Consider the following 13,895-nt stretch of genomic DNA (forward strand, 5'->3'; position numbering starts at 1 on the left):
CCCTAGACAATAGTCTTTGTTTTTACAAAAGTAATACACGCTGCATTGTAATATGTCACTTTTCCTAAAGAACGTGTCTCCTGTTCCTCCTCTTTCCACATATGTGCCACATTTAACTGTTATTTTTTTTCTCATGGTAAGTTGTTTGATGTAAGATAATCGAAACCCTCTGTGCTGTCTCTGTAACCCAGTGGACCATGTTTCTTCTGACAAAGACAACGATCAGTCAAAATAAGCTTGCTGAGTTTTTTTTTCCTTTACCTCTTGTCTGAGGATGCATCTTGACTTCCATTAATCCAGAGCAGTGGTCCCAGAGATGATTTCAATCATCTCCTTCATGATGACAGCCTGGCAGGTGCGGTTGAACATCAACATCAATTTGGTAATCAGATCAGAAGCGCTCTTGCTGCCGTTGATCACAGCCATCATCCTGGCAGTGTGCTCACTGTGGCAGACTCCTTCAGGAAGTTGTAGATACCGTTGTTGAGATTGTATTTCTGGTAATTCCACAGCACATCAGTATCCATGTCATCATGAATGTTCATGCTTTCAGCAGTTGCAATGATATTGATTGATAAATGGGCTTCTCTTCCGTCTTATAGGAGATAACAGACTTGAACTGCTTAAAACTGATGGAGCTTTCATCAAACACATATCCAGATTTGAACAATCCAAGGACAATAACTGATAAGTCTCCAAAGTAGGGGCTTTTCCCCAAATCTTTGAATGATACCCAAAACTGGTCAGAGTGAGTTGCTTAAAGTATGCCCCTGATTTATTTTTCCAACAATCTAACAAGCACAGTTTCTTTCCCAGAGGCTGTGAGGGTAGCCACCCAAAACTGGATAGTACCACAAAGCCCTGGATCTGAGGATGCACTGATAAAGAATTGTGTGTTTCTTCTTGTCCTTGTGCTCCTTGCTGTCAGTCTACTTTCTTATATACAATCAATGAACCTGTTCCACACACTTCAGCCAGCCCCATCTCCTACTCAGCACGGATGTTCTTCTCAGCTGGCACTGATGTCATAGACTTGGTAATTTTCTGGATGTTTCCAATGTACTTCAGTCTCCTGGTAATGTCTTTCTAAGTTCCAATGTTGCAAACTTAGATCCATTGCAGCTGCAAGGCACAGGCTACCAGCCCAGCAATGCTCCCTGTGAGAACATGGTAGAACCTTAAAGGTCAGGCAAAAGGGCCTCATTACACATGCGTAGAACTTCTCAGCTCATTGGCCTCTTAGCTTGTGTACTTAACTGTTAAATTTTAATGGTTTCCATGTTTTTAAATAACACAGGCACACAGTTATCTTTTCATTCATTACCGTGGGCCTATTGTCATCTTATAGTAGAAGGTGAGGATCTAGTCTATCTATAACCTCATCCATACAACAGTAGAGTTATACCACAATGCAAAGCTATCATTTGAGATAATGGAAACAAATTCACCACTGACCTAAGGAGATATGCTATGATTATATTTCCCTTAGTCTTCAATAACATTTTTTCAAGGAACTTGAGGTTATGTAATTCTTTCTTTTTCCATTTTCATACTGTGACCAATCTAATCTCTTCTAATCATTTTGTCTCCAGCAACATATGATAATGCAGTTCCTAAGCCCTTCTGACCCAATAGTGATTGGTGGCCATAGTCAGAAAATCTACCCATAAACACAATATTGAAGTAGAGAGTGAAGGGTGCTATGTTAGTTTTCTATGGCTGCCCTAGCAGAGTGCTATCACATGAACTTTGGATCATTTTATAAAGAAAATATGTTTTACAGGTTTATTTCTTTCTATATTATGCATATGAGTACTTTACTTGCATCTGTGCATGTGTATCATATGTGTACAGTGCCTTTAGAGGTCAGAATAATGCTCATGGATTGGCAGGATTAATATAGTAAAAATGGCCATTTTGCCATAAGCAATCTACAGATTCAATGCAATCCCCATAAAAATTCCAACTCAATTCTTCATAGAAATAGAAAAAAATTACAAATTCATTTGGAATAAGGAAAAACCCAGGGTAGCAAAAACTATTCTCAACAATAAAAGAACTTCTGTGGGAATCACCATCCCTGACCTTTAGGCTGTATTACAGAGCAATAGTGATAAAAAACTGTATGGTACAGAGATAGGCAGATAGATCAGTGGTATAGAATTGAAGGAACAGAAATGAACCCACACACCTATGGTCACTTGATCTTCAACAAAGGAGCTAAACCCATCCAATGGAATAAAGATAGCATTTTCAACAAATGGAGCTGGTTCAACTGGAGGCCAGCAAGTAGAAGAATGAAAATTGATCCATTCCTATCACCCTGTCGAAAGTTTAAGTCCAATTGGATCAAGGACTTCCATATCAAACCAGATACAATCAAACTAATGCAAGAAAAATTGGGAAAGAGTCTCGAGCACATGGGCACTGGGGAAATTTTCCTGAACAAAAAACCAATGGTTCATGCTCTAAGATAAAGAATCGACAAATGGGACCTCATAAAATTGCAAAGCTTCTGTAAGGCAAAAAACACTGTCATTAGGACAAAACAGCAACCAACAGATTGGGAAAAGATCTTCACCAATCCTATATCTGATAGAGGGTAATATCCAAAATAGACAAAGAACTCAAGAAGTTAGACTCCAGAGGCCAAATAACCCTATTAAAAAATGGTACAGAGCTAAAAAAACAATTCTCAGATGAGCATTACTGAACCTGAGAAGCACCTAACGAAATTTTCAACATCCTTATTCATCAGGGAAATGCAAATCAAAACAACCCTGAGATTCTATCTCACACCAGTCAGAATACCAAAGATAAAAACTCAGGTGACAACAGATTCTGTCGAGGATGTGGAGAAAGAGCAACACTCTCTACATTGTTGGTGGGATTGCAAACTGGTACAACCATTCTGGATATCAGTCTGGGGTTCCTCAGAAAATTGGACATTCCACTAACTTAGGATCCAGCTATACCTCTCTTGGGCATATACCCAAAAGATGCTCCAACATACAACAAAGACACATGCTCCACTATGTTCATAGCAGCCTTATTTATATTAGCCAGAAGCTAGAAAGAACCCAGATGCCTTTTGACAGAGGAATGGATAAAAAATGTTGTACATCTACACAATGGAGTACTACTCAGCTATCAAAAACAATGACTACATGAAATTCATAGGCACATGGAATGAACTAGAAAAAATAATCCTGAGTGAAGTAACTCAATCACAGAGAAAACACATGATGAATAACTCATTGATAAATGGATATTAGCCAAAATGCTGGAATTAACAAGATGCAATCCACAGACCACAGGAAACTCAAGAAGAAGGATGACCAAAATGCAGATGCTTCCTCCTTCTTAAAGGGGAACAAAAAAATCCACAGGGGGGATATGGAACAAAGTTCATCATCAAGACAAGGAAGGCTATTCAGAACCTGCCCCACACGTGGCCCATATATCTACAGTCACCAAAACTAGATAAAATTGATGAAGCTGAAATATGCATGCTGAAAGAGACCTCTGGGCATCTCTCCAGGAGAGACACCTCCAGCAAGCATGCATACAGAGGAGCTCTGAGGTGCAGACTGTGCCTGGAATCTGAGAACAGACCTGGAAGTATTGAAACAGTTGAATCCTTGCAAACCCAGGGAAACAAGAATGCTAACCAACAGCCTGGGGACTAAACCACTACTAAAAGACTAATTTCTGAACTCTAGGGCTCCAACTGCATATGTAGTAGAGAATAAACTTTTGGGGCACCAGTGGAAGGGGAAGCAGACCCTTTGATTCTGCTAAGGTTGGACCCCAAATAGGGGATATGAAGAAAGAGGAACCTCCTCCATTGTTGGGGGATATAGGGAAACCGAATGGAAATCAGGGGGAGGGAGAGAGGGATTGGGGACTTATGGACAGAAACCAGCAAGGGAATAACCTTTTAAAAGGGCATAAAGAAATATCTAATAAAAAAAAATAAATAAAAAAAAAAATTTAGATTTGTTACATATTGCTGTGAATTTAACATTCTATGTAATAAACAAAGCAAAACACAAAAAGATACTTATTTAATAGCATACCACAAGTCTGAAATCTGAAGTATATGGATATTGTCCTCAATACCACTTACTACAATCAAAGAATGTCAGCATACCAATTTACACAGAACTCTAACCAATAGTGAAATAGAACTCAATAAATTCTCCTAACTGCTGACCCTCCCCAGAAATCTGAAACAAATAAATTTATGAAAGAATTATTTGAGACTTTCAAAAATGTAATACCATTATTCCTATATTATCCCAAACAATAGAAACAGAAGAAACATTGCTCAGTTCAGATTATGAGGCTACAGTCAACATGATATTCATGCTACATAAAAGGGGGAACAAGAATGGAGATTTATGGGGGCATTGAAGATTTCCTTATCAGCTGTACAAATATACTCAATATATTCAAAGCAAATCCAAGAACAAACAAAAATATCAACTATTATGTCACATGCCTTTAACTCAGAGAGGCAAGATTCCTATAAAATGGCACTAACGGTGTTATATGGAGTAAATGTGTGATATGCCACATTTTACATGAAAAGTGGGAACCTTTTGGATCAGGTGGGCACCCCTGAGCTGCAGAGCGGAAAAAATAACAGAAAAAATGACCCTGTTTCATTCCTTGGCCCAAAAGTCATAAAGAGGAAGGCCTTTGAACTGGAGGAATGGAATGACCTAAGGAGCAGCAGGATATGGGTTTCAAATGAGAAAACCGCCAGCACCTGAAAACATACAGTTTCTGGACCCAAATCCCGTGGGAGGGAGAGCTAAACCTTCAGAGAGGCAGACACGCCTGGGAAGCCAGAAGAGACTGCACTCTGCACACATCTCTGACGGCAGAGGAAAACACCAAAGGCCATCTGGAACCCTGGTGCACGGAAGCTCCCAGAAAGGGTGGCGCAGATCTTCCTGGTTGCTGCCGCCGCGGAGAACTCGTAGGCAGCACCCCATGAGCAAACTTGAGCCTTGGGACCACAGGTAAGACCAACTTTTCTGCTGCAAGTGACCCGCCTGGTGAACTCAAGACACAGGCCCACAGGAACAGCTGAAGACCTGTAGATAGGAAAACTACACCTGAAAGCAGAACACTCTGTCCCCATAACTGGCTGAAAGAAAACAGGAAACAGGTCTACAGCACTCCTGACACACAGGCTTATAGGACAGTCTAGCCACTATCAGAAATAGCAGAACAAAGTAACACTAGAGATAATCTGATGGCGAGAGGCAAGCGCAGGAACCCAAGCAACAGAAACCAAGACGACATGGCATCATCGGAGCCCAATTCTCCCATCAAAACAAACATGGAATATCAAAACACACCAGAAAAGCAAGATCTAGTTTCAAAATCAGATTTGATCATGATGCTGGAGGACTTCAAGAAAGACGTGAAGAACTCCCTTAGAGAACAAGTAGAAGCCTACAGAGAGGAATCACAAAAATGCCTGAAAGAATTCCAGGAAAACATAAATAAACAAATAGAAGCCCATAGAGAGGAGTCACAAAAATCCCTGAAAGAATTCCAGGAAAACACAATCAAACAGTTGAAGGAATTAAAAATGGAAATAGAAGCAATCAAGAAAGAACACATGGAAACAACCCTGGATATAGAAAACAAAAGAAGAGACAAGGAGCTGTAGATACAAGCTTCACCAACAGAATACAAGAGATGGAAGAGAGAATCTCAGGAGCAGAAGATTCCATAGAAATCATTGACTCAACTGTCAAAGATAATGTAAAGCAGAAAAAGCTACTGGTCCAAAACATACAGGAAATCCAGGACTCAATGAGAAGATCAAACCTAAGGATAATAGGTATAGAAGAGAGTGAAGACTCCCAGCTCAAAGGACCAGTAAATATCTTCAACAAAATCATAGAAGAAAACTTCCCGAACCTAAAAAAAGAGATACCCATAAGCATACAAGAAGCCTACAGAACTCCAAATAGATTGGACCAGAAAAGAAACACCTCCCATCACATAATAGTCAAAACAACAAACGCACAAAATAAAGAAAGAATATTAAAAGCAGTAAGGGAAAAAGGTCAAGTAACATATAAAGGCAGACCTATCAGAATTACACCAGACTTTTTGCCAGAAACTATGAAAGCCAGAAGATCCTGGACTGATGTCATACAGACCCTAAGAGAACACAAATGCCAGCCCAGGTTACTGTATCCTGCAAAACTCTCAATTAACATAGATTGAGAAACCAAGATATTCCATGACAAAACCAAATTTACACAATACCTTTCTACAAATCCAGCACTACAAAGGATAATAAATGGTAAAGCCCAACATAAGGAGGCAAGCTATACCCTAGAAGAAGCAAGAAACTAATCATCTTGGCAACAAAACAAAGAGAAGAAAAGCACACAAACATAACCTCATATCCAAATATGAATACAACCGGAAGCAATAATCACTATTCCTTAATATCTCTCAACATCAATGGCCTCAACTCCCCAATAAAAAGACATAGATTAACAAACTGGATACGCAACGAGGACCCTGCATTCTGCTGCCTACAGGAAACACACCTCAGAGACAAAAAGACAGACACTACCTCAGAGAGAAAGGCTGGAAAACAACTTTCCAAGCAAATGGTCAGAAGAAGCAAGCTGGAGTAGCCATTCTAATATCAAATAAAATCAATTTTCAACTAAAATTCATCAAAAAAGATAGGGAAGGAAACTTCATATTCATCAAAGGAAAAATCCAGCAAGATGAACTCTCAATCCTAAATATCTATGCCCAAATACAAGGGCACCTACATACGTAAAAGAAACCTTACTAAAGCTCAAAACACACATTGCACCTCACACAATAATAGTAGGAGACTTCAACACCCTACTCTCATCAATGGACAGATCATGGAAACAGAAATTAAACAGAGACGTAGACAGACTAAGAGAAGTCATGAGCCAAATGGACTTAACAGATATTTATAGAACATTCTATCCTAAAAGCAAAAGGATATACCTTCTTCTCAGTTCCTCATGGTACTTTCTCCAAAATTGACCATATAATTGGTCAAAAAATGGGCCTGAACAGGTACAGAAAGATAGAAATAATCCCATGTCCATGCTATCGGACCACCATGGCCTAAAACTGGTCTTCAATAACAATAAGGGAAGAATGCCCACATATCGTGGAAATTGAACAATGCTCTACTCAATGATAACCTGGTCAAGGAAGAAATAAAAAAAGAAATTAAAGACTTTTAGAATTTAATGAAAATGAAGGTACAACATACCCAAACTTATGGGACACAATGAAAGCTGTGCTAGGAAAACTCATAGCGCTGAGTGCCTGCATAAAAAAACAGGAAAGAGCATATGTCAGCAGCTTGACAGCACACCTAAAAGCTCTAGAACAAAAAGAAGCAAATACACCCAGGAGGAGTAGAAGGCAGGAAATAATCAAACTCAGAGCTGAAATCAACCCAGTAGAAACAAAAAGGACCATAGAAAGAATCAACAGAACCAAAAGTTGGTTCTTTGAGAAAATCAACAAGATAGATAAACCCTTAGCCAGACTAATGAGAGGACACAGAGAGTGTGTCCAAATTAACAAAATCAGAAATGAAAAGGGAGACATAACTACAGATTCAGAGGAAATTCAAAAAATCATCAGATCTTACTATAAAAGCCTATATTCAACAAAACTTGAAAATCTGCAGGAAATGGACAATTTCCTAGACAGATACCAGGTACCGAAGTTAAATCAGGAACAGATAAACCAGTTAAACAACCCCATAACTCCTAAGGAAATAGAAGAAGTCATTAAAGGTCTCCCAACCAAAAAGAGCCCAGGTCCAGACGGGTTTAGTGCAGAATTCTATCAGACCTTCATAGAAGACCTCATACCAATATTATCCAAACTATTCCACAAAATTGAAACAGATGGAGAACTACTGAATTCCTTCTATGAAGCCACAATTACTCTTATGCCTAAACCACACAAAGACCCAACAAAGAAAGAGAACTTCAGACCAATTTCCCTTATGAATATCGACGCAAAAATACTCAATAAAATTCTGGCAAACCGAATCCAATAGCACAACAAAACAATCATCCACCATGATCAAGTAGGCTTCATCCAGGCATGCAGGATGGTTTAATATCTGACGGAAAACCATCAACATGATCCATTATATAAAACAAACTGAAAGAACAAAACCACATGATCATTTCATTAGATGCTGAAAGCATTTGACAAAATTCAACACCCTTCATGATAAAAGTCCTGGAAAGAATAGGAATTCAAGGCCCATACCTAAACATAGTAAAAAGCCATATACAAGCAAACCAGTTGCTAACATTAAACTAAATGGAGAGAAACTTGAAGCAATCCCATTAAAATCAGGGACTAGACAAGGCTGCCCACTCTCTCCCTATTTATTCAATATAGTTCTTGAAGTTCTAGCCAGAGCAATCAGACAACAAAAGGAGGTCAAGGGGATACAGATCGGAAAAGAAGAAGTCAAAATATCACTATTTGCAGATGATATGATAGTATATTTAAGTGATCCCAAAAGTTCCACCAGAGAACTACTAAAGCTGATAAACAACTTCAGCAAAGTGGCTGGGTATAAAATTAACTCAAATAAATCAGTAGCCTTCCTCTACACAAAAGAGAAACAAGCCGAGAAAGAAATTAGGGAAACGACACCCTTCATAATAGACCCAAATAATATAAAGTACCTGGGAGGTGTGACTTTAACCAAGCAAGTAAAAGATCTGTACAATAAGAACTTCAAGACTCTGAAGAAGAAATTGAAAAGACCTCAGAAGATGGAAAGATCTCCCATGCTCATGGATTGGCAGGATTAATATATTAAAAATGGCCATTTTACCAAAAGCGATCTACAGATTCAATGCAATCCCCATCAAAATACCAATCCAATTCTTCAAAGAGTTAGACAGAACAATTTGCAAATTCATCTGGAATAACAAAAAAAACAGGATAGCTAAAACTATCCTCAACAATAAAAGGACTTCAGGGGGAATCACTATCCCAGATCTCAAGCAGTATTACAGAGCAATAGTGATAAAAACTGCATGGTATTGGTACAGAGACAGACAGATAGACCAATGGAACAGAATTGAAGACCCAGAAATGAACCCACACACCTTTGGGCACTTGATTTTTGACAAAAGGAGCCAAACCATCCAATGGAAAAAGATAGCATTTTTCAGCAAATGGTGCTGGTTCAACTGGAGGTCAACATGTAGAAGAATGCAGATCGATCCATGCTTATCACCCTGTACAAAGCTTAAGTCCAAGTGGATCAAGGACCTCCACATCAAACCAGATACACTCAAACTAATAGAAGAAAACTGGGAAGCATCTGGAACACATGGGCACTGGAAAAAATTTCCTGAACAAATCACCAATGGCTTACGCTCTAAGATCAAGAATCGACAAATGGGATCTCATAAAACTGCAAAGCTTCTGTAAGGCAAAGGACACTGCGGTTAGGACAAAACGGCAACCAACAGATTGGGAAAAGATCTTTACCAATCCTACAACAGATAGAGGGCTTATATCCAAAATATACAAAGAACTGAAGAAGTTAGACAGCAAGGAGACAAATAACCCTATTAAAAAATGGGGTTCAGAGCTAAACAAAGAATTCACAGCTGAGGAATGCTGAATGGCCGAGAAACACCTAAAGAAATGTTCAACATCTTTAGTCCTAAGGCAAATGCAAATCAAAACAACCCTGAGATTTCACCTCACACCAGTGAGAATGGTTAAGATCAAAAACTCAGGTGACAGCAGATGCTGGGAGGATGCGGAGAAAGAGGAACACTCCTCCATTGTTGGTGGGATTGCAGACTGGTACAACCATTCTGGAAATCAGTCTGGAGGTTCCTCAGAAAATTGGACATTGAACTGCCTGAGGATCCAGCTATACCTCTCTTGGGCATATACCCAAAAGATGCCCCAACATATAAAAAGACACGTGCTCCACTATATTTCATAGCAGCCTTATTTATAATAGCCAGAAGCTGGAAAGAACCCAGATGCCCTTCAACAGAGGAATGGATACAGAAAATGTGGTACATCTACACAATGGAATATTACTCAGCTATCAAAAAAACAATGACTTTATGAAATTCGTAGGCAAATGGATTTGGAACTGGAAAATATCATCCTGAGTGAGGTAACCCAATCACAGAAAAACACACATGGTATGCACTCATTGATAAGTGGCTATTATCCCAAATGCTTGAATTACCCTAGATGCCTAGAACAAATGAAACTCAAGATGGATGATCAAAATGTGAATGCTTCACTCCTTCTTTAAAAGGGGAACAAGAATACCCTTGGCAGGGAATGAGGCAAAAGATTAAAACAGAGACTGAAGGAACACCCATTCAGAGCCTGCCCCACATGTGGCCCCATACATATACAGCCACCCAATTACATAAGAAGGAGGAAGCAAAGAAGTGCAGACCGACAGGGCTGGATGTAGATCGCTCCTGAGAGACACAGCCAAAATACAGCAAATACATAGGTGAATGCCAGCAGCAAACCACTGAACTGAGAATAGGACCCCGTTGAAGGAATCAGAAAGAACTGGAAGAGCTTGAAGGGGCTCGAGACCCCATATGAACAACAATGCCAACCAACCAGAGCTTGGGGGACTGGCCACTACCCAAAGACTATACATGGACTGACCCTGGACTCTGACCTCATAGGTAGCAATGAATATCCTAGTAAGAGCACCAGTGGAAGGGGGAAGCCCTTGGTCCTGCTAAGACTGAACCCCAGTGAACTGATTGTTGGGGGGAGGGTGACAATGGGGAGGATGGGAGGGACACACCATACAGAAGGGGAGGGAGGGTTGGGGATGTTGGCCCGGAAACTGGAAAGGGAATAACACTCGAAATGTATATAAGAAATGCTCAAGTTAATAAAAAAAAAAAAAAAGAATACCCTTGGGAGGGAATAGGGAGGCAAAATTTAGAATGAGGCTGAAGGAACACCCATTCAGAGCCTGCCCCACATGTGGCCCATACATACACAGCCACCAAACTACATAAGATGGATGAAGCAAAGAAGTGCAGGCTCACAGAAACCGGATATAGATCTCTCCTGAGAGACACAGCCAGAATACAGCAAATACATAGGCGAATGCCAGCAGCAAACCACTGAACTGAGAATGGGACCCCCGTTGAAGGAAACAGAGAAAGGACTGAATGAGCTGAAGGGCTGAGACCCCATATGAACAACAATGCCAACAACCAGAGCTTCCAGGAGGACTAAGCCACTACCTAAAGACTATACATGGACTGACCCTGGACTCTGACCTCATAGGTAGCAATGAATATCCTAGTAAGAGCACCAGTGGAAGGGGAAGCCCTTGGTCCTGCCAAGACTGAACCCCCAGTGAATGTGATTGTTGGGGGGAGGGTGGTAATGGGGGGAGGATGGGAACACCCTTATCGAAAGGGAAGGGGAGGGCTTAAGGGGCTTATGGACAGGAAACCAGGAAAGGGAATAACATTTCAAATGCAAATAAGAAATGCCCAATTTAAAAAAAAAACAATTTGGCACAAAATATCACAAAAAAAAGAGGTCAGAATAAGGCATGGATCTTATAGAACTAGCCTTAGAGAGAGTTGTGAGCCACCATGTGGGCGCTAAGGACCAAACCCAACTCCTCTGGAAGAGCAATTAGTGCTGTAAACTAGTGAGCCCTCTCTTCAGTTCTAGAAAATCCAGTTATCATCTCGGCATTCCATAGGTGTGCAGTCCATCTTGGGACGGTGTGGCTTCGATGGTTTCTATGCTTTAAGTGTCTCAATGTCTGACATGATAACTGCGTTGATTTCTGGGGCTTCGGGATGGATTTGCTTTCATGTTTGTTCAGTCGTTCAGGAAATTCACTCACTTACCTTTGTAGGACAGAGGTCTTCATTTCCTCACTGCCTGCTAGCCAGAGGGCAATCTTTGCTCCTGCAGTCCACACTCATTCCTTCTCCCAATCTTCATATCACCTCTCCCTCCAGCAAAAGAGGATGTAATGGCTGGGACTTGCTCTCATATTTCACGTCCGACATTTCCTTTTATTCTCCTTTTTCTCTAGCTCCCTAACTACAGCCAAGAAAAATTCTCTGATTACAATTGGACTGCTCAGATTGCTCAGAATCAGCCTGCCTGTCTTGAGGTCTGTAAACTTGAATTTCCAAAAGTCCTCCTTGCTGCATAGCACACAGCACGTTCACAGAATCCAGAGGCTATGGCCTGAATACCTTTGGTGGACATTTTGCCTACAAAAGATACATTCAAGAAAAGAAGTTGTTCAAAGCCAATGTCTAGAAGGATGGGAAAACATGAATTACTGGGCAGTTCATAATGATGGTGGCATGTGTGAAAATTGGGTTGGAGTGGCAGCCCTTGGCCCAGGAAATAATGGATGCTCACTCTTTCAACTTTCCCATTTCTCTGGCTTTACTTGTTCCTTTGGGTTCCTTTGGGTACACGATATCAGAATGTTACATCATAGCCTTGTCATAAGGTGGTTATTAACTGTGTGTCCTTCTGATCTGATTCCTTCTCTTAGGTCCTATTCTCCAGCATGGCCTGCTTTGCTGCCAGCCTTCAGCCTTTTCCCATTACAGTTATCACTGCTCATTGTACTGGCAAGGAAGAGTCTTTGCAGCTAGGGGGTTTGCCATCTGGATTGCCATATGTAATCCCATAAATCCTACTCTAATTGTCCCACAACACTGCTTTCTTCATGCCATTAGGCTGTTCAGTGGATCCTGGTGCCTTCCCGTTGACTATGGAACTCAAATCAAATGTGTGTGGACACACACACACACACACACACACACACACACACACACACACACGTCCATGTGCATATGACAGTCAGAGGTCTATCTATCTATCTATCTATCTATCTATCTATCTATCTATCTATCTATCTATCTATCTATCTTCCTTCCTTCCTTCCTTCCTTCTTACCCTCATTTCTTTTCCTCCTCCTCTTCCTCTTCCTTCTCGCCCTATTTTGAGAAAGGGTCTCACTATATAGCTTTGCCGGTCCTGGAACTCACTAAGTAGGCAAGGATGACCTCAAACTCACAGAGATTATTATTGCGAGGTGATTAAAGGCTCAGGGGCCCCACACTCAGTATCAAACCAAATGCTCAAGCCCATGCCAGAAAGACCAAGTGTAAACGACAGGCCATGCCAACCTTCTCACATACTCTGTCCTAGGCAACTGTACCTCTTCTTTGCCTTTCTGCCTTTCTTGCTGTTTTTTCCCTCCTTTGTTAATAAAAAGGCCCATTCCCTTTCATTTTGAATGTTCAACAATCAAGCTTTCAGTCACAGTCTTCCTCGGGATCCCAACTCACAATGTTACTTTATTCCAGTTTATGTACTTTTTTAAAGTTTATAAAAACTTTTCTATTCATAAGACAAGGTCTTTCTGTGTGCACAGGCTAGCTTTGAACTCACCATTCTCCTGCCGCAGCCTCTGATCAGTGGGGGGTTTACTGATGCACGACTCCACAGCAGGCCTTTGTCTCATTTCGTGTCTTTCCAGAGCTTAAGGTACAGGTCTGTTTTTTTTTTAATTTTATTTTTCTTGGATATCTTACATATTTCGTTTCAAATGGTATTCTCTTTCCCCCTCTCTCATAATCCCTCCCCCTGCTTCTAAGAGGATCCTCCCCCTGCCACCCCCCCCACACACTCCATCCTCAAGCCACTATTGCTGATGTCAAGAAGTGCTTGCTGACAAGAGCCAGATATAGGTGTCTCCTGGGAGGCTCTGCCAGAGCCCTACTGATAAAAATGAGGATGGTTGCGGCTAACCATTG

General features: G+C 40.7%; 1 pseudogene; it reads right to left on the reverse strand.

Moving 5' to 3' along the window:
• Positions 1 to 291: 291 nt before the first annotated feature.
• On the reverse strand, positions 292 to 13,603 carry LOC116888160 (annotated as a pseudogene).
• Positions 13,604 to 13,895: the final 292 nt, after the last annotated feature.

Source organism: Rattus rattus, chromosome X (assembly GCF_011064425.1).
Source record: "Rattus rattus isolate New Zealand chromosome X, Rrattus_CSIRO_v1, whole genome shotgun sequence".
In the NCBI taxonomy this organism is placed as follows: Eukaryota; Metazoa; Chordata; class Mammalia; order Rodentia; family Muridae; genus Rattus; species Rattus rattus.